The sequence below is a fragment of the Dermacentor albipictus genome, chromosome 8 (genome assembly GCF_038994185.2).
Source record: "Dermacentor albipictus isolate Rhodes 1998 colony chromosome 8, USDA_Dalb.pri_finalv2, whole genome shotgun sequence".
Lineage (NCBI taxonomy): Eukaryota > Metazoa > Arthropoda > Arachnida > Ixodida > Ixodidae > Dermacentor > Dermacentor albipictus.
Genome location: NC_091828.1, coordinates 80414094 through 80440934, shown reverse-complemented (window position 1 = coordinate 80440934; position 26841 = coordinate 80414094). Strand labels below are relative to the sequence as shown.

Here is a 26841-nt window from a genome sequence, read left to right as displayed (position 1 = left end):
TGAAGGTGGATGACCGGCAAAACTATTCAGCACACGACACAGAGGTGACATAGAATGTTGAACAAAGGTACGAACATATTTATTGTCCTGATCGGTGGCCATCGGGACGATAGTTATGCACATACATTTTTGCATCAGCACCGTTATTAAATGCGTCCGTCACGTAAGACAATAAATGACTCATACGCCCCGTAAAAAGCTTTTAGCGCGGCCTGCCCATTACGACGACAGAAGAGAAATTAAATTTTATACGCTAGAATGATGAGCGGCAACGGAGCCAGCTGTGGAAGAAGGCGACGATTCTCGAGACATTGCTCATGACTATGATTGCTATTGTTGTTGATGATGACGACGGTAGCTTCTTCTGGTCAATGAATGGCGCTCGTGCCCCCTTAAGCATACCTTCATGCCCTTAAGCGATGAGCGGCAACGGAGTCAGCTGTGGAGAAGAAGACCATGACGACGAACGCGCGGGCAGTGGCGCACTGGCGTGGATGCGGTCGCCAACGAGCTAGTTCGCCGGTTGTTCGCGGACGACGAGGATGCCCTAGCCATATACAGCTTCGCTGTAAAATTGCAGCGGACGACCAGATAACTTGCTTTCAGTGGGAGCACAACCCACAACCTCCACATTACCCGCGCGTTGCACTGCCACTTGTGGTACGGCGACAACTATCAATTCGTCCGCTAACTTGGGTATTTATGTTTACTAGATCTAGCCCTGGGAATGTTAGCCAGCGCAACTCTGACCCATGGTAGGCCCATGTGGAACATTGTTTTTTTTTTTTGCCCAATGACGTCACGTAACACGTGAGCGTGGGAGAGCAGACACGTGGCTAAAAAGAAAACGCTCGTGTGCTACCTAATGACATCAAGGCTACAAGGTCCGAGACCCTCGCCCAAATAAAGGACATACATACATACGTATACACATACATATACGTACGTATACATATACATACCTATATGTACACTCTTCATGATTATATTGCGCTTGGTGTTACGCAGACGAACGTAAGGGAGAAGACGCGGACGTGCGTAGTGCAAACTACCAACTATTTATTACAGTTAAAGAACGAGCTGATATATACATGGAAATGTGCCGCGGGGGGAGGGAAGAGGGAGGGGAGATATAAAAGGATATGACAAGGTGACAACATGTGATGGCACTGTGGGGTGGAAACACATCGTTCACTTGCACCCATTCGCCCTGGCAAACTCGACCTCAGCATCGATAAGCTTCGATATCCTTTTATCCGGCACCACGTCTTCATTGGGAGGCCGCACAGGTCACCTGGAAACCTTCGTATCCAATAGACCTCTCTTCTTGAGGTGCTTACTTTTGAGGACTACCCGAACTGTAGACTATACTGACAGATTACACATTTGACAGTACACCAAGAAAGCCCTACAGCAGCAACAGTTTATTGCGGTCCATAGTAAAAAAAAGACAACCTTCGCAAAAGCTCAAAGCGCAGCCATTTATTAACACACTGCGTTCACGATTCAAAGCATATTCAAATGTTCTCGCCGCCACCCTAAAATATGCTAAGCGTAATTACAACGAGAAGAAGATTAGACCAAATGGAAACGACACCAGACGAAACTGGCAAGTTATTGAATAATTTTTAAACACTAGTACCACTGTTAATGGCACATCATGCGTCAGCCCCCTTACAATTCAGTTAACCGACCCCAAGGACGTCGCTAACGCTTTCAGTAACCATTTTGGTGCCATAGTTGATTTACAGCATGAACCACCCTTACCTAGTTTACCACGCAGCCGCTATTGCTTTACTATATATACGCGATTTTCTAAGCTCTCCCACTCCCTTCTACCGCGTGTCCGGCTTCCCACACTTCATACACATAGCTTTTTCACGTTGAAACTGCTAAGAGATTAATAAAGATCCAACGCAGATGTTGGAACCTGTGTGAACCGAAGTAGCAGCGTTGTTGTTGTTGTTGTCAGGAAAGTTAGGCAGAAAATTGTGTGCACGGTGCAATCGATTACACGAAACAAAAAAGCCGTCATCGCGGCGTTTGTATGTTTTGCCGCATAACAGTACTGCATAAAGGCAAAGCTAACTTTAAAAGGTCGTGCGGCGAAGCTAACTTAAGAAAACCGGTCGCCATTGTGCTACACATATTCGACCCTTGCCCAATTTGCTTCCCCTTCAGAAATATGGTGCCCTTTAGATTTATACTATGTTTAGGAGATTTAGTGCCATTTCCTCGCGCAAAGGCTGCCAAATGAATCAGCGGTGTGCGTGTGTGTGTCTGTGTTTTTCGTTTCTCTGCATCCAGTTTACTTGAACCAGCCGGATAATTTTCGTCGGTCCCATCAGGGTCAAATTAACGGAAGCTGACTCATCAAGGAAATGGCCGCAGCGTTGTAGGTCACGGGTGCACCCAGTGTTTGAATTGTGTAGCTTTATTAGGAGCTTCGGAAATGAGTGCCACGTGATCCTTTGTTTCTGTATCAATTTCCAGTTTAAGCTTAGTCAGATACGTTTACCACTTGCCCACGGCACGCGACAAATGGAGGCGAGTACGACGTGTGCCTTTGGCCAAAGGTTGACATCCCGGGTAACGCATTCGCCAGTCAGCCGTAGTTCATCAAACACGGAGGAAGTTGGTCTAACGTCCTGAAGAAGCTCCACTTTTCAAATCAAAGCTCAATAATATAGAATGAAAAGAATTTATTGATAGGAAAGACAGAGAGGTCGACCTGAGCTAGTGCGCTCTAGTCTGCTACTCTGCACTGGGGAAGAGGGAAGGGGAGTGAAAGTACTGGGAAAAAGAAAAGAAAGCTGAAAAAAGCCCCAAGCGCAGCTTTGAAAATCATTACTGTATACTCACTTTTTCCGTATTTACAGACGTTACATAATGTTTATAGAGTGTTTGCCCGCCGTCTTCATAGAGCTGAGAGTGGCATCGGTTAATATGCAGTGAAAATTTGGGCCGTGATCCTTATGTCTGATGTGCGCGCGAATTTAACATGCGCATGACAGTTAATCACGGCGTCGATATACGAGCGCTATACGCACGTTTTGGCGGCGCCACGAGAGAACGAAATGAGAGCCACCGAATTTAAATTTTGCCCTGTGATGTCATGCGTGACATCATGTGATGAGTGACACGTGGGTAACATTCTAAAATGTGTGGTTTAATTCCAGACAGTTTATATTCTTAACGCCACTTTGCCGAAGGGAGAGTTTTGCTGGAAATTGGATTGTGATTCTGATAGTTCTGATGTTCTTTTCTGGCCTCTCCTTTCACAAAATCCTGCCAGCTGCTAAACACTTGTACGACCTACTCGCTGAATAATAGGCGTAGAATGTCGGGAAGGCTGGCGAGGTTTGGTTAGGTGACGTTAAATTCTTCTCTTTAATGTTCCTTCAACTTAGCCGAGCGCGTGTCCAGTTGAGTTGTAAACTTGCTGCGTCCGCGGTAGGCTGTCTCAAATCTTTACTTCTACACGAGATACCGCGGGAACACAGGCAAGAATAGTCAAAAAGCCACAAGTCGTCTCGATGAAAGAAGTGCTACGAAGTATACGAGACAGATGAAAAGGAGAAAGGAAGAATCGTTTATGAATCCGCAATGTGTAGGGAGATTTCGGGAATGAAAAGCTGTAGGTTAGGTTAGGCTGGGTTAGCGACTGTCTCGCGGTGTTATTACGGGAAGGGAAGGGAGATTTAGTCGCAGGACTTTCTCCTCGCCATAATCAGCAGTACGCGCGTGATGCGCCTCGTGTCTGGACGGCGGCAGCCTTCGCGATGTCAGATTTCGCCCCGGCTCACAGCGCAGGCTGGGCGACAGAGGCGGCCTTCTAATCGGACCCCCCGGAGCTGGTTGTTTACGGCGCGGGACACCCGAAATCGCGGAGAGTTGGCAAGCTCCGAGCTGTTTGTGAGGCGTCGCCGATTCGAAGTTTGGCGGGGGGAGGGAGGGCGTCCTAGTCTCTAGCCCCCCCTTCCCCCCCCACCCCTCCCTTCAGCGAAGGAAGGGATTAAAGTGCACCCACGCGGGGACAACTGAGACTGGCGTCCGTAAGACTGGAGCGTGCGCTAGACTCTTGTCTTGTCTTGTCTTGTGTCCCAGACAGTGACGCATACCCACTAGGATTGGCCAAGAAGCAGGCGGTTTTTCGTATGCTTAGTAGTAAAGCCAAACTAGATTTAAATTGTGGAGCGTGAGACTAGAACTGTAATTTAGACGTATGATGAAAGTAGTGTGAAGAATTTTGATAAAGTAAGTTAACGTAAATAAATGAAATAATAGAAAACATTGATAATTTGAGAAAGTCAGCAAGGTACTCGTGGGGTCTTAATGCCGTTTCACGCGGAATTAGGCCTCCTTCATTTTGTTTTTGTTTGCTTTCCTTTTTTGTTTTATCGTTTTTCACTTTTTCTTCCTCCATCTCGCGCTCCCTTCCTTTCTCGTGCGAGAAGCGAGGGCATGCGCGTCTGGCCACAACTCGAATTTTTTTCGCGCTCTTCTACAACCATGCCGAACACATATAGCAGTGTTCCACGATGCTGACCCAGACGGTCTTAATTTTTTTGCTTCCATCCGTCGCATCCAATTTGCCATCTCTGTTTCTCTCTGCTTCTCTTTTTTCCCGACTCCTGATTTTATATGTATACTTTCAGTTACCCTGTGCTTAGTCGCCAGCTTTCTCGGCCCCTTTCTCCATTCCTTAAGTCCACACTTTTGAGGTACAGATATTTGTGGCACCTTTTTTTTTCGGGCATTTCTTTTCATCCATATTCCTTGGTCCTCCTTCGAAACTGGTCTTGCTCTCCACTGAACTGCCTTCAAAAGAAGACCGACCCGTGTCCCCTTGCACGGCCTGGTCGGAACGCCACCCTCAGGTTAACCTTCACTTCCGACAATATTTCTGATTTATAGCACACAATTGCATTTTGCTCTGGTACAATTACACTTTTTCCAAATTCCTCGCACCGCCTCGTAATTATTGTAGCCCAAGAGTGATGTATATATAGTCAGTGCTGCATTCCGCTTCCTTTTAACTTTTAGCTTATTTCGGTGGGTGGTTAGAGTATGCCTTTCCTTCGTATAAGTAAACGCCCAGGTATTTATATTGCTTGGCAATGGGTATTGCTCCCTGTTCAATTAATGTAGCGCCATTACTTCTGTCTTCAGTAAAGATCATAATTCCCAATTTCTGAGTGCTAAACTTAACGCCTAGATTCATCGCTTCATTTCTACTTAAATTCGCAAGCCTCTGTAAAACCATCGCATTTTCGCTAGTGTCTTCTGCACACATCAGCTGAGGGACATTATGTTGCACCGTTTGCCCATTACGGATGTAAGATCATTCAAAAACTGATTCGTTGCTTTCCCGTCGTCTTTCTATGGCGTTAACATAAATCGTGAACAACGATGCAGACAGAACACCCTTGTCCCCGGCCTCGGGCAATTTCCACAATTTCAATGCATTGACAGTCTTCACATACGACGTGTATTCGGTTGTCTCTATATATCTCCCGCAGCGGCTTCAAGAAATCATCGTCTATGCCCTCGTGCTTGAGGATATCCGATAGCAATTATCTGTCTACGCTGTCGTAAGCTCCCTTAATATCTAGAAATGCTATGCATACAGCTATATTCTGAAGCATTGAAATATCTATGCTTTGCGTTAGTAAAAATATATTATCATCTAAGCGTCTGCCTGGTGTACACCCATTCTGTAGCTCACCAAGTATATAGTTTTTGTCCACCCGCTTTAACAGCTCTAATTTTATGGTCTGAATTGCCATTTTACGGGGCGATAATTTGTACGTTTCCCGCAATGTTTTTAAAGATGACCTGTGACAGACGCCTTATTCTTGTCCTTGAGCTAGGTTATTCAAGGAGGCGGACATTACTAGCAATAGAAATCAGAACATGTGCTCAACTAATTTACAAAAATTTAGTAATTTACTTCCTAATTAATTACCTTACGTCAAATATTTTAATTTACGAATTGAAGCCTTAGAGTTTACAGATACGTATCCATTTGAAGAAAATCTCCAGGATGGAATCAGTTTCCAGATATTATTTCCGAAAGTGTGGGACGAAATACATGGATGTTTCAGCTACTTTTGTGCTTCAATGTATAAAATGGCGCTTTATGCATTTCCAGAATGATACCAGTCCGGAGATGTGCTCCATCAAACTTGCCGTAAAAATGCACTATTGTTCCAATCACTTTTTTAACAAAAGGCTCTTTGCATTGCAGCACAATAGTAACTGGAATGCCCATGTATTTCGTCCCACACTTTAGGAAATAACATCTCGAAACTACTGTCACCCTGAAGTTTCGTTTCAAGTGGATACGTCTTGCAAACTCCCAGGCTACAATTCGTAAATTGCAATATGTACCGTATAGTAATTATTTCGGAAGGTAATTAGTGGACCTTCTTAATTAGTGGAATATGTGTTTCGATATCTCTTGCAAATAATGTCCGCCTGTTCGATTAATGCAGTTCAAGGACCAGAATTACGTTATCTACAAGAAGCCATTTTTAAGAATACCGGAACTCTAAGAAATGATGGCCCTTTTATGTCACTGACGTTACTGTAACTGGCCTGTACGAGCCCGTCTTATCCTTAGCATCTGTGCCCTTATAGATACGGTTCATGTTTCTTTTACACAACCCAAGCAGAATATTTTTCGTTTTAATCACTTGCTCTATGACAATAGTCAGCAGTGACTTGCTCGTTGTACCCAGATGTTTGATTAGATATGCTGGGATTTCATCGTGTCCTGTGGCCGTGTTACTAGGGGTATGTTCTTCAGCTTTCTTTTTTTTTTGCAGTAAAAAGCTTTCTACGCTAAATTTTGATCTCTCAGGCTTTTGTGTTGCATGATCTGCTTGAGTTTGCACTATGCACTCTTTCTTGCCGAAGTTATCCCTAAGAATGTCCGTGATGTGGCGCAGCGCATCGTCCCCTTCGATGATGTTCCCTTAAAATCGTTCGGGAATTTTTAGATGGAGATCCGAGTGCTCTTACGTGGTTCAAGAATATTTCTCGTGCGCTTATGTATATTTTCTTGCGAATTTCATTTGCATCCAGCTTTCACTCGTACGTAATCACTTTTCTTTTTGAGTGCGGTAACCACACTTTTCTTTTCCCGGTACTTTTTCTATCGAAGCGGCAACCTATTCTTCACGTTATGCCAAATTTATGGCTTTTTGATGACTCCCAGGCGCCTGCTTACGCCATTATAGAGCTTGCTTTATTTCCTTGTTACACCACTTGCACGGCTTTCTCATTCCACTCCTACAACGTTTAGCCGTGTTTGTGTTATCTCTTGCTTCGTGACATCTACAGCAAGAGTTCCTTGTAATTCAAGACTGCCGTAGGAAAGGCCTCGATTTTCTTCATATTAATGGTATATTTGAAAATGGTGTATGCGATATATATATATATATATATATATATATATATATATATATATATATATATATATATATATATATATATATATATATATATATATATATATATATTTGCTGTCATGGAAGAGAGCAAGTTGAAAGAACGAATTCAGATCGAAGTGGGTGGACCGGTTGCTGGCACGTTGTTAATCGCGAACGAAAATTTATGTTATTTTTTTTTGGCCATTCTTCGAAGGAGCTTTTTAATCTTTAATCTTGTATGGTGCACTCAGGGAGCAACCAACGCAGATGGTGAAGCCGTATATTTTGAAACGCACTGCTGAAACAACCAGAAAAACGCAGGAAAATAGACGGCGAGGACAAATGGGGACGAAGTGCGAGTATAAGTTATTTACTTACCTGCTCTTATTATTTGCATTATATAAAACGAGCCCTCGGCGCCTCAAATGAAGGGACCCTTGCTTGAATTGCCTACACTTAGCCCAACGCCAGAAGAGAAGTGAACCTAAAATTATTCCACGGCATCCTAGACTATAGGGACGCTGCCCACCTCGGAAGATTTCACAGTCAGCTCATTTGTATAAATAGAGATTATTCTTTCTCCTTTCTGCCAGGAGGCTACCTAAAGTTAACGTCACCCCCTACATTGTTTTCCCGAAATCTTGAAATATGAGATGTTAGAAATCAAATGTAAAATTATGGGGTATTATGTGCCAAAACCACTGCCTGATTATGAGGCACGTCGCGGTGGAGGACTCCAGACTAATTTGGACCACTTGTGGTTATTTAACGTGCAACCTAAATGTAAGCGCACGGGTGTTTTCGCAATTTGCCCCTATCGAAATGCGGCCGCCGTGGCTGGGATTCCATCCCGGCTATGGTGTTGAGCTTAGCAGCCCAACACCATAGCCACTAAGCAACCACGGCGGGTAGGAAGAAATCAATAAACGTTCGCAATTTCACGCGCATTTATTTATGTGTACGTATATAAGTTTTTTTTCCGCAAAAAATAAAAATAAATATGAGACTGTTTACCACGAGTGGCCGTTTTAGATTCCAGTAGAATGGAAACGTTCGAACAAACTGGTAAAGAATTTTCTAAAATTATTTGCCTTCTGAACACCATGCAGGAAATCTCAAAATGTTCTACAAGGCATCCTGTGGTGTTTCTGCATAATGTGCAACGATACGTCAAGCGCATTATCATTGTTACGATGTGAACCTACACGTTGTCCTAGATATTGTCATTTATTTGCTATATTTCTTTTCTAGATGTCGTGCTTACTTTTATTTTTCAACGTTGTGTGGTGATTTGATGTGTCCACCCTCTTACTATCAAGACGGCCAGCAGAATCCGGAAATAAAATAAAAGAACGGGGGTGAGTAGGGACTCTCTTCGTTGGAGAGCAGACAAAAAATGAAAGCACAAAAAAAAAACAATGACAACAACAAGACCGAGTGCATTGTAAGGCAAGAACACGCGTAAATCCTGCAAACGAATGCAGCACAAGAACATTCACAGACCTTCGCGGTTTGGTCGACAGCAGCACAAGATAATAGCACAATAATATGTACAAGACAGCAAATAGAGCGAATCAACTAAAGAAAACTAGCGTGAGAAAAAAACAAGAGCAAACAACCGTGATCGCATTTCACGCATCTACCAACACACGTCACAGCCTCCAGGACAGGTGTGCGTGTAGATAGCCGTGTTTTCTTTTTCGCTGTTTGGGTTTCATTTCAAACTAGTGTCACGTGTCACCAGTGGTTTCTTCTTATACGTAATTGAATTGCTTCAGTAAATGTTTCAATTGCAACCCAGCGCCATGTCCGTATTTTGCTCCAATTTCTTTTGGTCCCCTCCGTTAGCACTGCCTTTCGAAGACGATGAATGAACAACTCATTCGAATAATAAGCTCGTTAAACCCTATACCAAGCTGCTTTCTTTCGTTGTCTGTAACGCCTGTAAATTCTCCCAAGCTTAAGAATGTGCCCTTTGCGTCTTCCTTTCAAATTACTCCGAAATTGAGATAAAGCTCTCGGCAGCACACTTCAATAAAAACGCTACTAACGGCCTTCTTCTCTTTCCATAAGCTGCAATCCTGCGTTCTCAGTACCTAATAACCCTCTTTTTCTCGCACCGTCTACGCGCATTCAGAAGACGACGTTCATTTTTCCCGCGCCAACGGCACAAGCGTATACCGTCCACTTGACTTGATCCGCGCCTTTCCTGCCTAACCTCGACGCTTTCTGCAGCGGCCGCGCACGCATCTATGACGTATTCGTATTGCGGGCGATGGCCGCGCCGCGCTCCGTCCGCTCGGCCAACGAACCACTGTTCGGTGAGCGCTACTCAAACGGGGCGTGGGGAAAGGCCGAAAATGGTGCTCGGAGCCCTTTAATCATGCAGGACGGAAAACACTCCCCAAATCTCGCACTCCAAGTACAACAAACTTTAGGGGTAAAAAGTTGGTGCTCACAAATTGTCGCGCCATCTAGTAGCAAAAGTTTGATCCAAACTTTCCGTCTGTTTACTGTTTGTGAAGCAGTGCAGCGTTTTGCTTTTTGTACGCAGACGGGGCGAATGCTAGTTTCCGAGAATGCTGGCGTGTTCGAGTAGGAGCAGGGCAAGGCGACTGATGACGTTCGAGGATCCCGAGTGATGCTGTGAACGGAGGACCGGAGCAAACAGCGAAAACAAAAGGGGGGCGGCCGGCGAAAGAGGCTGATCCTCCTCCGCTCTCGCCCGCCATCCTCTTGGCGCAGCCGGCGTCGGTGTGGGGGGTAAAAAAATACGTCAAATTGCGGCAGAGTCGGATCGCGGACGCCGCCGGCGTCGGACGCCCACGAGCACGCGCTGCGCCGTGCTTTGCCCACTCCGCTCGCCAGGGCTGGATGCTGCCGCCGCTCGCAGCGCCGTGGGTCTACGCGTTCTTCGTCTGCTAGCGGGTGTGCTGCCCGAGTCGTCGTCGGTCGTCGTCTGCTGCTGCCGCCTTCTGCAGCGGTGTGCCGGGGCAGCTGCGGCGTCTGCTTCTGGCGAACGGCCTTCCCTACGATCGATCGTGCCTCCCCCGCAAGTCCCCGCAAGTCGTGCCGATGATCCCTCGACGTGATATGTCGCTCTGTTTTCTTGATCCACCGCCGCGCTGCCGCTAATCCCTGCCCGACGCGACGCCTCTGCTGCTGCACCGAGTTGATCCGTCGAGAGAGTGCTTACCAGAGTGGGTGTGTGTGGGTTTGTGCTTCTTCCGCCCGCGTGCGGTGCGCGTGTGAGTGAATGTGTGCAGTGGTGTGAAAGTTCCGACGGAATTCGCCTCGAAGAACCCGGGTTTAGCCGGAGGTGCGGCGTCCGACTTCGTGCGTTGGGTTATTAAACGCTCTCCCTCGCCGGAACCATGTGCATCGCAGTGTCTGTCGGATGAATGCGGCTAGCCGGAGCTGCGACGTTTGTGGAGTCGACGGTGTGAAAAAAAAGAAAAGGGGGTTCGTCGCCTATTTCTTCCGCGCTGTGGAGAAGCCAGAGTTGCAGGAGGTGAGTGCAATATTCTCTCGCTCTTACGGCGCCCGAAGCAAACGCGTTAGGAAACCTTTCTTTTTGAGCGTGCTTTTATGGGGAACAGGTTGCTCATTTGCGTTTTCCAGTGCGAGGATTTTCCGAGTGCCTTCAGTTCGCTGGGTCGCTATAACTTGGATAGCGGTTGAAAGAGCTGTGTTGCGACGTACGATGTGCTAGCTTGAGCTTTTGGTGAATTGTGCTTTATAGCACGTTCAGACTTTTATTCACATATTATGGTAATATTCCGCCAGTTTGTTTGTTTTTTATAGCCTGTATTTTCTATATTCTTTCCGAACTGAGTAAGTGTGTGGCATCACCCACGATGCGAACAAGTCCTGCGCACACAAATTTATAACAAAGGTTCGTTCTGAATGCTTAAACTATTGACTGCCTTTGATATAGCAGCGAAGGTAGTGACGCGAAAGACAGCAGTGGAATTTTCGCAGTTTCTGAACTTCGAGAAAGCGATATTGCATATCGCGTGGTATTGCGTCGGTATCATGTAGTGTTGCCTCAAAGACCCGATGGATATCGTGTTCGCTTTTTACAGCGAAGCTGTATATAGCTAGCCGATTCGTCCGTCCGTCCGTCTGTCGGTAGCCTGTACGCCGAAAACTCCTTCGGCGCATTCCCATGCGCATGCGCAAAAAGAAAAAAAAAGAGCACACGATTAGTTAGCACCACCTAAGTAGGACAAGGCCGGTTCACTCACATCTGTGACGTCACGCTACCTGGCCCGAAATTTCCATTGACAAGGCTGGCGCGATGAAAGCGGTGACGTCAAAATCACTGCTGTCTACTCGGGAGCATCCCCATGAGACTCTATGGCAGTCGGGCCAAGTAAGATGACGTTATGGGTCGAAGTGAAAAGAGCTTGTGCTATCTAGGTGTGCTGGATTATCGGCGCCAGTATTGTCGTCGTTGCTAGCCGTCGCAGCCGAGCGCGCGCACAGCAATTTCTCTCCGGCTCCGAAATGGGTAGGTTACGCGCCGTACGTAACTCCTGAGGAGCAGGCAGCCTTCGATCAGCGACGCCGCGAGCAGAACCGGGAACGAGCTCGTCTACGCCGTGCCGGTGCTGCAGCCCGGACACAAGAACAGGCTCGTGCAGCCGAGCGGAAGCGGCAACTGCGTACCGAGGATCCGGCAGCCTGCGAAGCCGTCCTTTAATGAACCGACAGGATTAACCCAATGATAAACACCGGGGCCGCAACGTTCAGCTTCGCTGGTTAACCATCAGTACGGAGTACTTGGACAGTGGTTTTTTCACCAGGACGTCGCTTCGTAGATAATGAGACAATGAGACAAAACGAAGACAATGAGCGGCTAAATGCCTTCGGGCCAAAGTCGGCCTTGCCTTGCAACTGCTCAGCAAGGCTTCTGAACTCCGCATCCGCTCGCCACAGCTCCGCAAAGTCGCACTTTTTGTTTATGCATTTTCTTGCGTGTGACATGGCGCTTATCAGCCATGAGCACGCGCCTTTGAAGAAGTCTTTTTTTTTGCGATTGGCATTCTTTGGGAACGGTATGCGCTTCCAGGTAACCGACCTTGTCGGGTTGGGCCTCTAGCCGTTTTCCTCCGCTAACTTGATGTCACGGGGCTAGTCCACGGTCCACAGCATCGGGCTGCTGCGCTGAGGAGCAAGGTTAGACGCTAACCGCTTCGGACCAGCTTGGTAGTCACTGTGCACGTACCCCTCTTCACGACTCTCTCTCTTTCTCTCTCTCACTCTCACGACAACTTGGGTCACTGGGTAGGTGTCACTGGGCACAGTGCCGCTGTTCAGCGATGACTCAGCGATCACGCTGCCTGCGCGGGACAGCGTGGCGTCTTCGGCGGTAAGTGCCAGAGAGGAACCCGACTGCAGACGTGCCTCACGCGTGGTTGGTTTGGCGGGTTTGGGTGACAATGCGGTGCGTCGCCACGTTGCTTCAATACTAATCGCATTAACGTCAACATTCATCGCTGAAGGGGTTCAGCTCGAACTTTTTTTTCTGTCAACAACGACAATAACAACGAGAACAGAGGAGGATGTGGCTGAGGTCAGCCGCATAACTCTTGAGCTTGCGGCAAGAATTCCTGTCACCTTTTGAAGAAAGAAAGAAAGAAAGAAAGAAAGAAAGAAAGAAAGAAAGAAAGAAAGAAAGAAAGAAAGAAAGAAAGAAAGATGGCTAGTGCCAGCACCAGGTGCGAAGCAAAGCCATGAGCTCGCTTCAGCCCATGCTCGTAGTTGGTACACATGTCTCGTCTGTCCCCAAAAAAGACAAAGAAATTCGGCAGCTTGGCAGAAAATAGCGCAGCCTCGGCTCTTTTTTTTGGTTACTGCTTTTCTGAACCGCGCTGCCCGCACGTTTTGCACAAAATTCGCAACTCGGTGCAGAGCGCGTGACTGCGGTTTTAAGTCCAGGCGAGAACTTGGGGGAACACTCGGCAACGGAGCCCCGGCACCTGTACATGAACGGCGGCTGCGCGTATAATGCAATGCGTAGATTATAATCGCCATTCTTCGGGTCTGCCGCACAAAGGCCAACAGCTGCACCGCAGAGAAGCGAAGAGCTCACGCGAACGCGAGACATTTTATTGTGCCCACGGCCCGGAATAAAGATCGTTCTTGTCGTAGGCGCTCTTGGTTTTCTTTTTTTTTTTCCTCCCCGACATGTGCTGCGCATCGGCCACGTCTTGTTCTGCACCTGTTATCTTGCAGTGGTAGCGTAGCACATACAAACGAGCACCAAAGGAAAGCACATTGAGCACTCAGTTAGCGGGCCTTCCATTGTTTATCGTCTGCATCAGCTACTGCACACTTAGGGAAAAAAACCTAAGAATAAAATTTTATACTCGCGCCGCCTAACTCGAACATAACTTGCGGAGATACGCCATCCATTTGGGTTCTCCTAGCACCCGAATGTCAAGCGGTGTAGCGCGTTTGAAACGAACAAGTTTTGAGGCGAAAGAGTTATGTGCTCCGTTAAGCGAAAAATCCGTCGTGGTCGGCGTGACCGAAAGATGGTACCGGAAATGGCCGATGTCGCAGAGAGCAAAAACACGAAAAAAAAGAAACAATAAACAATTGAGCAGCCATTCCATACTGTAAACGTGATTGACCGGCGAAGCTGCTATGGCGTTATAAATTATGTTGGTAGGGGTTTTGTTGGTGCGTGACTATACATCACTGTATATACGTTAGCGCGTTTCGTACAGTGCGTTTCTTGTACGTGTATCCACATACGTATTCTAATTATTGTATGTTATAATCTTTGAGCGTGCTCTCCCCCCCTTACACATTGCCTCTAGGGGTCTGTAAGGTAGCTTTAAATAAATAAATAAATGTGATTATGTTTATATAACGTATGCAAAATACGAAGAAATATCGTCGCCCACTACGTCACGCACTACGTCATACATACACAGAGCTATCACCGAAGGGCTTTTACCACACCGCTCTAAAGCCGCAGATGTTGTCGCCGCAGCTGCGACGGAGCGCGGCCGTTAAACCGAGGCCCCGACGCGAGCCACGATAGGCGTTGACCGGGACGCCGTCTAACCCCCGTATTCAGAAATGCAACTCAAGTCGAAGCTCATGCTTGACTTGATTTAGATGACGCCTGGCGTTAACTTGCCCAAAGACGCTTACTGCGTTTCGTTCGGCGCGTTCACGATAGGCGTCACTTAGATCAAGTCAAGCAATGGCTTCAACTTAAGTTGCATTTCTGAATACGGGGGTAAGGAAATGCACGAAACAAAGCACGTTTGTTTATAGAGAGAGAGAGACAGAAGAAAGGGGAAAGGCGGGGAGGTTAACCAGATGGGTAGATCCGGTTTGCTACCCTACGCTGGGGAGAGAGGGGAGGCGAAGGGATAGCAAGGTAGAGATAAAGAAAGGAGCATAGACACACAATCGCAGTCAAATACTGCCACCGCATACCGTGACCACACAGCGCAGTAGTACTTGCAGCACTATAAACGTGTGTTCAGGCCACAGCTGCTTGTCCAATTCTGTTGCCCTTAAAAAGTGCAACAGTGCCCTCGTCGCCCTCCGCGGCGACGTAATTTGCGATTGAGCGTAGTTACTGGTTAATTAGCTCAACGAAACATGGGAGGAGGAGGAGGAGGAGGAATAAACTTTATTTGTGCACAGCAGATTTGAGACCTAGGCCTCTACCTAAATGACGGCCTCGAGCCCTTGGGCCCTGGCGGCATCTTCGGCCTGCTGGATTGCCTTGCGTTGGTCTTCCGGTGCACAGCTGAGCAACGCGGTCTCCCACTGCTCTCTGGTTTTAATTATTTTATTCTGTATGGGTGTACGAGGACAAGCCCATACCATGTGTTGTAGGTCCGCCCTTTCTTCACAGAATCTACATCTATCCGTGTAAAGGTCCGGGTAGTAGCGGTGGTAGGCCACCGGGTTCGGATATGTGTCTGTTTGTAAGAGGCGCCATGCCGTCGCTTGCCGTCTATTTAACGAGGAGTGTGCCGGGGGGAAATGGGCCCTTCCCAATTTGTAGTGTTTGGTGATCTCGTGGGATCATGGGAGGACTACAGTTTTCTTCTAGCGGCAAACACGGGGCTGTCCGTTTCCTTCCCGTAGAAGCCCATGCATTGACAGCAGACGGGAATTCCACAATATTGACAATTTTGCTGTGAACTACGTAAGTATGAAAAGTAGATGAAACTCGGCGTAACATTAGAGTCGTCTTAGCGGCTAATTTCAGTATGATTTTTTTTGCTAGATACCCACATTACATTGAGAGCTACAGAGCACTCGGGAGAAAGTTGGCTTTGCCGCAAGGCGCTTTCTGTTCGCCGCCACGATTTTTTCGGGAGGGTGGCCATAGACAGCTTTATCGGTAAAGTGCTCGAATTGACGTCAAATTTATCGCGAAGGTTCCAGCAAACAAGATAAATTAATTCCTTAGAAAAGTAGATTTGGTACATTTCGGTCTGGGTGAGAATCGAACCCGGGCCACCGGAAACCCAAGACGAGCAGACGTACTTATATGCGATGTTTTCTGCATACGGTTGATTGCGCGACTCACTGCCACCATGTAACACGGGGCTAAGGGCACCTCAAGCTGCCTCACTGCAGCTTTTGTCTTAGCCCACGCCATTGTATTTCTAGCAATGGAAAGAAAGAAAGAAAGAAAGAAAGAAAGAAAGACAGAAAGAAAGAAGGAAAGAAAGAAAGAAAGAAAGAATGCTTTCCCGACGCCGCGGAGGCTCCGCGGTTCTGGCTGACTGAAGATGTGCGTGCCTCGTTGCTCACGTCACGTAGCAGTCATCTGGCTGACTAAAGGCGTGGCCTAGTGAGTGCGTCATCGGGCACGTGACGGCGCAGCCAATGAGGAGAGGAGGTGACGCCACGTCACGAGCACGCGAAAATGAGCGCGTTCATGACGTTCCCCAGGTCTACAAACGGTGCAATGCCTTCGCGTTTCGTGAGCAGTCTTAATGCCTCTGCCGATTTTATTGTCCTACATTCCTTTGTAGCTGTAGCAATTTTTTTCGTATGATATGCACAGCCGGCCCTTCGGTGGCCTGTTTCCCAAGATGCCATCACTTAATAAACAAAACCACGGTATGTAGTTATGTGTTCAGTAGTTAGCTCTTATATATATAAATGTTTGTCCACTCGTCTGCGAAACTTCTCAGAGTTATTTTCAGTACCTGTTTACTAAATGTTGCCTGTTTGTGCTTGTACGTACTACCCCTGCGTGCGCTCTCCTCTGTGCCTTCCATGACTCTGGTGCCGCACTCATCGTCTGCTCGTGTTCTTACACTGACGTCGTTGATTCCGCTCTTTTTTCGTGCCTTCAAGTTTTCTTTTCTATGCGAAAACGTATAGGCCGTGCCACCTAAGGGAACGCCCCGTCTCCTCTCAGACCTCCCCCTCACCTTGTTTGTGACAAAACATATTGTCGAACATCGGACGCTAGGCGATGACTGCTGACTCAGAAAAAAAATTTCCGCCCCCTCGACAATGAGCGACGCGTCACATGAGCGTTCAGCGCTCTGCGCTCCGGCTCCTCATTGTCGTCTGTTCTGCGGCGCCAGGCACGAAAACAGACGGACGCGAATATCCGCGTCTCTTTTCCTTTGTCACGATGAGTTTGGCTTTTGTCCGTAAGCCGCCGACGGCTCGTCGCATGTTCTTTCTTCTTGTGGTTGTTTTTTCGCATATTTTTTCGTTTGTTTCTCGAGTTCTTGGCTCCCTGTCTCCCCTCGTTCCGCCTGTCGTTGAAATGGCTGTCGTCAACGCTTCGCGCGGGAGGCGGGCGACGAAGAAGGCGCATGTCAGCTCGGGCGTCTTCTTTCTTAGGCTCGTCGCAGCAGTCGCGCACTTTTGTCGCGTGCCGCAAAGCGAAGGCTATATCATCATCATCATCATCATCATCATCATCATCATCATAGTTACGCCCACTGCAGGGCAAAGGCCTCTCCCATACTTCAACTACCCCGGTCATGTACTAATTGTGGCCATGTTGTCCCTGCAAGCGTCTTAATGTCATCCGCCCACCTAACTTTCTGCCGCGCCCTGCTACGCTTCCCTTCCCTTGGAATCCAGTCCGTAACCCTTAATGACCATCGGTTATCTTCCCTCCTCATTACATGTCCAGCCCATACCCATTTCTTTTTCTTGATTTCAACTAAGATGCCATTTACCCGCGTTTGTTGCCGCACCCCATCTGCTCTTTTCTTATCCCTTAACGTTACACCCATCATTCTTCTTTCCATAGCTCGTTGTGCCGTCCTCCATTTCAGCAGAACCCTTTTCGTAAGCCTCCAGGTTTCTGCCCCATATTTGAGTACTGGTAACACACAGCTGTTATACACTTTCCTTTTGAGGGATAGTGGCAACCTGCTGTTCATGATTTTAGAATGCCTGCCAAACGCACCCCAGCCCATTCTTATTCTCCTGGTTATTTCAGTCTCATGATCCGGATCCGTGGTCACTACCTGCTCTAAGTAGATGTATTCCCTTACCACTTCCAGTGCCTCGCTACCTATCGTAAACTGCTGTTCTCTTCCAAGACTGTTAAACATTACTTTAGTTTTACTAGTTATACTACTTTAATTACTACTACTACTTTAGTTACTAGTTATACTATAGCTTTCTAGCTTACAAAGAAAGCTGTAGTATAACGCACCGAAAAAAATCTGCAGACTTCAGCGACCCGACCGGCTGTAAACCCGTTTACTGCAGCAGTATATGCAGCGCAGGGTGATCTCACGTCGGGCACCGCCATTGTCTCAAAGGGTACTACGTCATTTACTTATGTACTCGTTTTTGGGGGTGCGTGAAGACGACGTCGCCGTCCGCCGCAGTACACTGCTATAGCTCTGGCCTACGAAATTCGCGCACAGGCGCCAGCGCTCTCTCGAGTCTGCGAGGCGCCAGCGAAACCCCGCAGAAATTGTCCAGGGCGCACCTTGGCCTGTCCGGAGTTATCGCGTGCTCAGGGCTTTGCAGGCTCGCCTTATCGACCGATATTGATCAGCGGTGGAAACAGCGAGTCACAATAAGGAACGAGCAACTTCAAGCGCGGCGCGATTCCGAAGATGTCTGTCTCACGACGGTAGCCATTGGAAAAGAAAAGATACGGATACAACTCGGATGCTGGGATCCATGTGAATGGAAGGTTTGGTTAAAGGATAACTAAATGTTTTACAACTAAATGCGGCGCGTAAATTGGGTTAAATTTCATCCTATAGGCAACGTATGTGATCTCGTGCAATGTACACGTGCATGTACACAGGCTGGCAACAGTAACAGCGCGCAACCAGTCTGCTTGTGCAATTCACCGTGGAGAATGCTGTGCAGGAATGCAAACACCAAATCAGACGGCTGCACCGTGGGAAACGGCCGACGCAGGGATGTGACCAGGACAAAGACGATGTGCGATGCTTGTCGAGGGAAGAATGGTGACGACAGGCGCATGCGCAGAGGACAAAGATATCTATGGCAACATTTGAGGCTTCTGTACCCCTCGTGCCACAGTTTTACTGTTACTTGCTCATGCTGGAGGATTCGCCAATAACTGAAGCATACCCAGTGGCTGCATGCATGCTAAGGACCGCGCAAACAGCCATGGATCAAAACAATGTTAAGATACAGTAAGGGAACGCCGTGGATAATTGCGAAATGGGGATTGCCGATGTTCTAGTTGATTGTAACTATTCAAAGGTGCCAAATGACACACGGCACACCAGAGACGACAACGGGACAGAGCGCTCTGTGCCGCTGTCTTCTCTGGTGTGCCGTGTGTCATTTGGCACCTTTAAGAAGGTATAATGAATAGATAACAACTTGCCCAAATCGATATTATCTTACTCTAGTTGGCATTAGGAGAGAAAAATGGAGCTTGGCTACCCATCTAATGGGCAGGGCAGATAACTGGTGTATCACTACAGTTGCAGAATCGGTGCCAAGGGAAGGCAAACGTAGCCTAGTACGGCGGAAAATTAGGTGGGGTAATCAAACGAGGAAACTGGCAAGGTGCAAGTTGGAATCAGCTAGCGCAGGACAGGGGCAATTGTATCACTGGGAAAGGCGTTCGTCCTGCAGTGGACATAAAAATAGGTTGATGATGATGATGTGCCAGTGGCTCACATACTGACTGTGAGCCACTGTGAGTCGGGCTGCCGAAAAAAAATGGAGGTTTAATAATTTAACAAGAAACCGTTGAATATATTGCGCTATTCCATTAAAATGCGTGCTTGCATGGAGCCACTTATTTGACTTTCATATTATCACTCTCAGGACCATTATAAGGCGTTACAGATAGGAGTGGGTTGACATAGAGGAAAGTGACACATATAGTTTGCATAATCAGCTGTTACACAGGACGATCAATTAAAGCAGGCTTGAAGGCCGAAGGATTGATGATGAAGTGCGTCAACGTTTAAACGGCGGTCCGTACGCGAGGGCACGTGAGTCGTGCCGATAAGCAGGCAGTGTTTTAAGCTGGTCTTTGGTGCAATAGCTGCTATGAAAGACGCACAAGCAAGGGTCAAGGCGCCGAACTAATGCTATGTCCAATGGATTCACCGTCGAATGGCAGCGACAAAGTGTCTAATTTTGTGTGTGTGTGCGTGTGTGTGTGTACAGCCTTCGTGTTGGGATTTATTGTTTTATTACGGAGAGTGATAAACGCCAGGAGGGCGTAGACAAAGAAGTCTTCGCTCTAAACGAAGGTTTGAAACCTAGCACGGCTTTCTTTTTTTTTCTTCTAAGCACCCAATGCCTAGTTCGGGGTTCGGCGTCTTAAGTAGACACGGTTGCTGCAACTCGGGCAATAACGGCAGGCCCGCGACGAGGAGCGTTTACACGTCTCGAGTAAACCGTGCCAAGTATTCGGGTGCTCCCGTGCAGCTGACCGTGCGTGTGCGTCTGGGAGCCTTCAAAGAACTTGGCGTCGGGCCACTGTCGGGGTGAATGGACACTGGGAAAGTAATCCTTTTCCTATAGGCACGTCAGCGATCGAAAAATGTTTTGCGGGTGGTGGGGAGGGGTATGTGCGTGATTGGGGGTGCTATGTACCCTAGCAAGGTCACTGCGTACACTAGGCATGTACACTAGCAAGGTCACTGTGTACACTAGCTATGTACACTAGCAAGGTCACTGTGTACACTAGGTATGTACACTAGCAAGGTCGCTGTGTACACTAGCTATGTACACTAGCAAGGTCACTGTGTACACTAGCTATGTACACTAGCAAGGTCACTGCGTACACTAGGCATGTACCCTAGCAAGGTCACTGCGTACACTAGGCATGTACACTAGCAAGGTCACTGTGTACACTAGCTATGTACACTAGCAAGGTCACTGTGTACACTAGCTATGTACACTAGCAAGGTCACTGTGTACACTAGGTATGTACACTAGCAAGGTCGCTGTGTACACTAGCTATGTACACTAGCAAGGTCACTGTGTACACTAGCTATGTACACTAGCAAGGTCACTGTGTACACTAGCTATGTACACTAGCAAGGTCACTGTGTACACTAGCTATGTACACTAGCAAGGTCACTGTGTACACTAGCTATGTACACTAGCAAGGTCACTGTGTACACTAGCTATGTGCACTAGCAAGGTCACTGTGTACACTAGCTATGTACACTAGCAAGGTCCTCCGACTATTCGGGACCGTTCCCGCCAGCTGAACTGTCGCAGCACCGTGATTTAGAAGTAACACGGATGGCCAAGGAAGAGCATAAACTCTCAATGGAAACTTTATTCTTTTTTTTGCTTTACGTTGATTGATTGCTGTAGCTCACTTTTACGGCCATGGTAGCCGGACGTTCGATGACCTATTTTCCAGCGGTGCCGTCATTTACAAATCGACAACGACACGCTTTAAACGGAAACGTATTCCCAGAATACTCACCGGCGAACCGCAGATGCCAGATGAAGTCGCTGTCTTTCGCATTTCTCGAATTCTGTGAGCCGGAATTCTACACGATGGTTAGGGCAGCCATTTTAAGTATCACAGGCTTTCGGCGATTCTTGCAGTCCGGAACTCGATTACTGCAATAGTAGCGGTCCCCTGACGTTTACTGGGATTACCATTCTTAAGATACTTCACGCACTTTCGGCTATCGATGTACGAAACCATTTTCCTGCAATGTCGCCTTGGGTTAGTGGATACATGCCAATGTGTTTCACCAACGCTTCGTTTTTTTTTGGACGTGACATCTTGTCGTCTCCTTCTCTTTCACTCCTCCCCCTCTCTCTCCCCACGTGCAGGGTAGCACACTGGAGGAAGTCTGATTGTCCTCCTTGCTTTCCTGTCCTGCCCGCTTTCTCTCTTTATTTCTTTGAGTTCAATCTTGTTTTCGAAGAAATTGAAGCTTTATGGCGGAAATTTTCTCTGCGCCTTTTTTTCTTTCCCTATTAGAAGTGTGAAGACAATGTATCCAGAAATTCAGAAAAGAGAAGATAAGATAATGCCGCACGGGTATTATGCAAACTTTTACGACATTTTCTGATTGCTTAAGCGGTATGTTTTGCATCTCTAAACCGTGCATTCGGTCGTATGAATTGCGATGAATTCGCGCGCCAGCCGATACTTTTTTCTCTTGTGAATAAGACACGTCGCAGACGGATTGATCTATGACGACTATTTAGAGAATGCAGTAGCATTACATTGTTGCATCGCAATATGGTATGATTCGTTAGTTTTCATACATTTATTTCAACTATACCGGCGATGTGTGGGCCGGAGGTAACGCCCCGTCGATGATTGACCGTCCATGACAACGATTACGAAACGCTGTTATTCCAACATAAGATACATATCTCTCGAAGTTCCAATTTTATATATATTTTATTAATGGCTGATCAGCTGCACCTCCGGTGTTTTCGGCCGGCAGCAAGATCGAGGTTTAGCTTACATGACGAACATTCATTTTCGCCGTTACGTAGTACACCTGTAGCCTTATGTGTTCTGCGGACTACCTATAAGGATATTACCTCTTTTTAAAAAAAAATTCTAACAGACTTCTTTTTTTTAATGGCCAGTGAGAGATAGCGCTTTTCCGGTTTTTTTTCTCACTCGGTTACCTAAAGGCGGCGCAGATACATGCACGAGAAAAAATTAAGTACATGTCCAAGTAGGTCATTAAAAAGCTTAATTAATGAGGCTTTTAATGTGTTTCTTTAGGGCGCACGTCGCACGCGTAATTGCTCAACTAAAATTTGAGTCATGCTTGCTTAGCATAAGTACTGAAACTGGGGCTAGTTTCAAGATACGCGTGCTTAAACTGTGCTACGAAGTGAGTTGTCGTTCAGGTTAACAGTTTCCTAAAAATTGTGCGTGAAGCAGATAGGCACGATCTTAACTGGAATGCTAATACGTTCTTTTGCAGACATTTTTGGGGGACGCACATATCGAACGTGGAGCTATAGTATTAGGATCGCCGTAAAGCGGACGTGTGACTCTCTACTACTAGGATTAAATTTGTAAATTAACGAAATGCGCCTTAGAGTGAATTATTATTAAGTTAACTAGTTAATCTTTCTAATCAGCCGCCTGGACATTGCAGTCTCTATAGCGGTAGAGTAATGCCCGCCTTTTTCGGTAGTCCACTTGAACAAGCCTAATTCCCTTATGCGCTCCATGTGAGTTTTTTAAAAAAAAGTAAGTTTAACTAAAAACACACATATGCTCGCGCTTTAATCATTTTTACCAGCATTTCAGCTTATAAAAGCAAAGAAGACGGTCACGACCATTTCCATGTCGTACTGATGCGAGGGCGATTTGATACACAGTGGCAACGCTGTCTGAGCTCTTCGGCGCTGAGCCGTGCTCCCGCATGGGTTGCAGAGGATAGTGCTAGCCTTTCCTCCTTTCTCCACGAGAACCACCTTTCTCTCTCTCTCTTTCTCTCTCTCTCACTCTGCGTGCGTGTGTGTGTGTGTGTGTGTGTGTGCGTGCGTGTGTGTGTGTGTGTGTGTGTGCGTGTGTGTGTGTGTGTGTGCGTGCGTGTGTGCGTGTGTGCGTGTGTGTGTGTGTGTGTGTGTGTGTGTGTGTGTGTGTGTGTGTGTGTGTGTGTGTGTCAGCTCTTACCACTATTTCGACTGCACGGAAGCCATATTCACCGTGCTGTGCACATTGTGGGTAAAGAAGGAAAAAAATAATGGGAAAAAGAAAGCCTGTGTCAATAAAGCGCCCTTTGAAGACCACCTGCGTTGAGAGGTAAAGACTCTGGCGCATCAGGTAAGCACCGTACCCAGCATTCTGTAATCGCTAAGCAAACAAAGTTTAGAACGAACCTTTGTGTCTCTTATATACGCGCCGACTTTCATTGGGCCGCTTCAGATAAGAAAAAAAAGAAAGAAACAAAATCGGAAGGCGATTCAACCTCCAGTTGAAGTATATCAAACAAAAATGCCTTCCTGTCGGGGAGTGAGAATGGGGTCGAGTCGCTGCGCACGGCACTCTCTCGCGTCACCCCTCGCCTGTAGATAACAGAGGGAGAGTCGGACTGATGATTTCCTGCTTTTTTTTTCTTTTTTGTTAAGGCACTCTCCTGGGGATCGCTTTACATTTGTAGACTCCACGTATGCATAGGAGCGGCCAACATTTTTTTAAAAACTAGCACTGCCTTCGGTACGGGCCAACACAGAAAAAGCAAGGAACCCAGATATCCGACACGGGAAAAAGTTGGGGTAACCTTGCTAAGAAAGGCGGTATTTAAGAAATAGGCTCGAAGAAAAAAAAAAGATTAGGCAACAGCCGTGTCTTTGCGTGTATGGCTGCAAATGACGTCTTGCTAAGCACGTAAGCGGGGTGGTGCTGCATCATGCGCGGAGCGTAGACTTCAATAGCGGACCAACAGGAACGTCATTCATTTGCGAGTGAAGCAGACGTGCGACCTTCTCCACGGAAAAAACACGGGAAGGGCGGGAGATGGAAATTCGAGACGGCGAACAAAACCAGGAGAAAGTGAGAGCAAGAGATTTCTCCACGGACTCGCACAATGGCATTGCGTGGCGAACTTAGCCGTCAGAAAAAGGGTAAGCAAGCGCTCAAAGTGGCGGAAAAACAGTTTGAGGTTCACGCTTGTTGGTGTAGGAAGTAGTAGGGGAGTGTATACTACGTTCTTGCTAGTTTCCTTACGTAACGTTTAAGAACGGTTGTTACCACGACAGGTCCAGGACCTCTAAGTTTTCCTAGAGGCCCCCGCTGTACGCAAATTACACGGTGTGTCATCGTTCCTGTAGTTACGATTAAGTAAACAAGGCGTTGTATTGCGCCACTACTGCGTGGGCTCCATCTGCCATGAAAAAAAGAAGGTTTTGCAAGCTGCCCTGTAAGATAAAAAAATTAAGAGGGGTTGCATCCCTTTAGACTGAAAGAAAAGTTTTACGGAGTCTTGTATGCAATTATCGATAAAAAAATTCGATTGGTAAAGGGAAAACCGCAGGTAAAACAGCTTTTTATTTTGAAACATCTTTCCTTTCTTGATTCATATTCAGTCATTGCATCTTTGCTTGCCTACGGCGGTATGAGCCATTCCTGATGATGGCATTTCTTGCTTCGCTGCACTTGAGGCCTCTTTCTTTTCGGATATGAGCCATTGCAACGAGCCACTTAAGGCTCTCGCCTTTAAAAAAAGAGAACAAAATCAAGCACGAAGTTTAGTAACGTAGCGTTTTTGGCGTGTTTGTATGACATCACGAGACTTACAGCGCACGAAAAGACGAAGACACAGAAATACGGGGTGAACACAGGCGCTGACTGGCAACACTGTTTATTTCGAGTCAAAGAACCACGTTGTGGGAAGACAATGTGGTTCAATCGAAGAACACGTGTGGGGACGAAGCGGAAGGTGCCTCAATGAGCGTGTAAAGGAACACCGCTAGAACGTATAAAGGAAAAGCGGAGAGGGTTCCTCGATGCGCAGTGCAGACACTGTAGGAATTCCGTTCTCAGTGCAAGCGATGATCAACGTACCGCGTGCGTTCCAGCATATCAAGACTGCTCCGTTGTTGGCAGCCGCAGCGGCTAGTTAACTCGCGAAAATGATCGAAGCCGAAATGATTGATAGGTTAGGGGGTGGATAACGGCGTTTCAAAACCGACAATCGCCCTTTCGTCTAAAGAGTTATCGTATCTGCGTAAAGATACAGGTGAGCCTTGCAAACTGCGCGCTTGTGACGATTCCCGATGTTGCCTATGTACATATATGTGGTCCTCTCGCTCGAAATAAACACTGTTGTCAGACAGCGCCTGTTGTACCGCGTCTTTCTGTGTCCTCGTCTTTTGGCGCGCTATGGGCCTCGTCGTGTCATACCAACACGCCCAAAACAATTTTTTTAAAGGTAAGTGGCCCGTTGCAATGGGTCATATCTGAAAAGAGGAAAAGAAATGGCTGTGGCTTAGCTAAGGTTAAGCCCAGGATGCGAAGCGTACTAGCATTTATTTTAGTTGTTGAACCACTGTTTAGCCTGGTGAACTGCTGTTGCTTGGCTATATTTGGTTCGGCTAGACGAAGAAACAACTCATGCAGGCGAGCGCACGAGCTGAGACCCGGCTATGTAGCTACGCGGCCGCAAGCGAGCGCACGAGTTGAGCCTCCGCATTTGCAGCTGTTATGACGTCATATGGTAGCTACGCGGCCGCGCGCGGCGCAGCAAGGAAGAGCGTGGTTGTGCGGCTAGTATGCTTCGCATAAAGAAACAAACGCGGCGTCTATTTCAGAGAAGCAAAAACAAAAAAAAAAGCTGGAATAGCTCATACCCCCTCCCCCCCTCCCGCCCCCCGTATATATAGAGAAGCAAAGATGCAATGGCTGAATATGAATGAAGAAACGAAAGAAATAAAGAAAGAAAGAAAGAAAGAACAACGAAAGAACAATGTGGGAAAGCACGGAAGCAAGAAAGACGGAAAGAAACAGCGAAAGAAAAAGCCAAAGAACCTTTAGGCATTGCATAACGTGCTCGCATGTGTCGTTGAGGAGGTCGACCTACAGCGCCATACGTTCACTCCATGATGCGGGCTCGTTGTGACTTGCTATGAGACTGACCCCTCCCATAGTATAAGCGCCAGGTGTGAAGCAGGCTTTCGCCTTCACATGTCGAAGGAGTGTAAGGTGCTACCGAACTTCATTTTTGTTTCTTTGTTTTCGTAAGGCTTAAGGTTTCGAACAATATTTGTAAAAGAAGATCGAAGCCGTAGATGAAAAATCTGCTTCCTACAGTATCGCTGCAGCATAAGTTTCTCTCGTGCCACGCGAACACCATTCAAATCTGTCCAACGATTGTCTCACAAAAGCACTTCTGCGTTTTACGTATATCTTGAGTAGGTAAACCGGAGTATATAGGCCTCGCGCTAATGGCGTCCTCTTAACGGCCCCTTTTCGGGTATT

General features: G+C 47.1%; 1 protein-coding gene across 2 annotated transcripts in view; it reads left to right on the top strand.

Annotated features, from left to right (window-relative positions):
• The window catches only part of LOC135898663 (uncharacterized), a 264427-nt gene that overhangs the window by 22256 nt on the left and 215330 nt on the right, over nucleotides 1-26841 (top strand). For both annotated transcript variants that reach the window (XM_065427740.1, XM_065427739.2), the window contains exon 2: nucleotides 9991-10947. The gene's annotated coding sequence lies outside the window, so the exon portion shown is untranslated. The remainder of the gene's footprint in view (nucleotides 1-9990; nucleotides 10948-26841) is intronic.